This window comes from Fukomys damarensis, unplaced genomic scaffold, assembly GCF_012274545.1.
Source record: "Fukomys damarensis isolate Sample0158 unplaced genomic scaffold, DMR_v1.0_HiC HiC_scaffold_19, whole genome shotgun sequence".
Classification (NCBI taxonomy): domain Eukaryota; kingdom Metazoa; phylum Chordata; class Mammalia; order Rodentia; family Bathyergidae; genus Fukomys; species Fukomys damarensis.
The window spans coordinates 65,443,224-65,445,045 of NW_022900931.1; the positions used below are offsets into that span (position 1 = coordinate 65,443,224).

The 1,822-nt window shown below is 55.7% G+C and overlaps 1 protein-coding gene across 1 annotated transcript in view; it reads right to left on the bottom strand.

Annotated features, from left to right (window-relative positions):
- Kcnc3 (potassium voltage-gated channel subfamily C member 3) overlaps positions 1-1,822 on the bottom strand; it is a gene marked incomplete at its 5' end in the record, with an annotated part of 11,023 nt that overhangs the window by 2,709 nt on the left and 6,492 nt on the right. The window lies entirely within an intron of this gene.

Genomic DNA, 1,822 nt, shown 5'->3' on the forward strand with positions numbered 1-1,822 from the left:
GAATGACAGGGTGCGGGTCGCGGGTGTCTTGGGGGTGGGGTCAAGGGTCACCTAGGAGGGAGGAGTGGGCGCGGGTTCAGCCACCCCATCAGCTCCAGCCATTATTTGAGTTCGGTGAATGGATGTTGGCATCATAGGCAAGAGAAGCAGGGACCCGCCCAACCCTCACCAGATCCCCCAACCCTCACCCCCACCCACCATTCCACCAGGGCCCCTCAGACCTGGGGGTGGGATATCAGGGCCACGGGGGGGGGACAAGCAGGGGAAGAGCTGGGGAGGTGAGATGAGGGTGGAGGACAGTGAGGGGCGAGGCAGAGTGGGGCGCGGACTTGGACAGGGCCTCGAGCCTGCTCCTCCCAGGACTGGGTGGCACCCTGGGAGACCCCCAAGCTCCCTGGGCATCTCCTTGCCTGCCATTTTTCTTTCGGGTGTGTGTTTCTAAGGGAGTCTGTGGACGCTTCCGGTCACGGATGATCAGTTCCAGCACCCTCAGGATGTGACCTTGTTCCTCACACCCTCTTCCCTGGCCCACTCAGTCCCAGCTGCAGTGGCTGTTTCTTTAACACACACTTCAGCACCTCAGGACTTGGCTTGTTGCTTATTGTTTGTTTGTTTGTTTCCCCTTTTCCTCCATTTAGAGTTTGGCAGACTTTTACTGTACAGCACTAAACCTTTTTGGCTATAGAAACCATATGGTCTCAGTCACAATTACTCCACTGTGTTGTAGCTTAACGTGATTGTAACCCAATAAAAGTTTTATTTACAAAAACAGTTGGCCAGAAGCTTGAGCCCTGTTATCAACCTGTGCTCTAGACTATGCAGCTGTGATAGATGTTCCCTTTGCTCACAGACAGACCTCTATTGCCTGGGGCTGTGCCCTCCTTGCTTTGGGGCATGGTGACAACACATTTGTCATCTCAGCTACATGGCAAGCTAAGGCTGGAGGATTAAGTTGAGGTCAGCCTGGTCAACTTAGTGAGAACTTGTCTCAAAAAAAATGTTTTTAAAAGCTGTATGTGGTGGCACATGTCTGTACTTCCAGAACTTGGGAGGCTGAAGCAAGAAGACTGCCATGAGTTCGAAGCCCACCCATGCTACGTAGTGAGTTCAAGGCCAGCCTGAACTACATAGTGAGAACCTGTTTCAAAAATTAAAACCAAAAGAATTTAAAGGGCGGCATTGTAGCTCAACGGTATTTGTAGGTAGGTGCAAGGCCCTGGGTTCGATCCTCAGCACCACTGCGTGGGGCAGGATCACAGAGTACCCTAACTTCCAGCGCTGGGGAGGTGTGGCTTCGCTAAGGAGCTCTTCGCCCCTCCCATCCCCACAGCCCGGATGCAGCTTCTGCCTCTGGTCTCGTGGTCTCTGCCAGGACTTCACCTCAGCCTGACCTCACCTGGCTGCTACCCACCTCCCTGCCATGCGCAGCTTCCTCTCATCATGGGAAGGTGGCTTCCCTTCTCCATCCTGGGCACCGGAAGTTGTCCCTGACCCTCCCCAGCAGTCTGTGTGTTCCTCTTCCTCCATCCAAGCACAGTCCCCACACCCCCACGGGGCCGGGGTTTTCCGGGTGGAGCCCCATGGCCAGCTCCTGCCTAACAGCACCCAGCCCTGAGAAGTGCACGGTGCACACCCCACTTTCTCCTTGGAATGCAAATCCGGGGGAGGGGCAGGGAGAGATGGTGATGGAGATCAGTCTGAGGACTGGAGGTGGAGGGTGGGCGGGGTTAGTTCTGGGGGTTACTGGGGACCGGGTGAGTCGGAGAGCTGGGGGTCAGTGTCAGGAGGGGTGCAGCTGTTCACAGTGAGGGAAGAGTCTCGG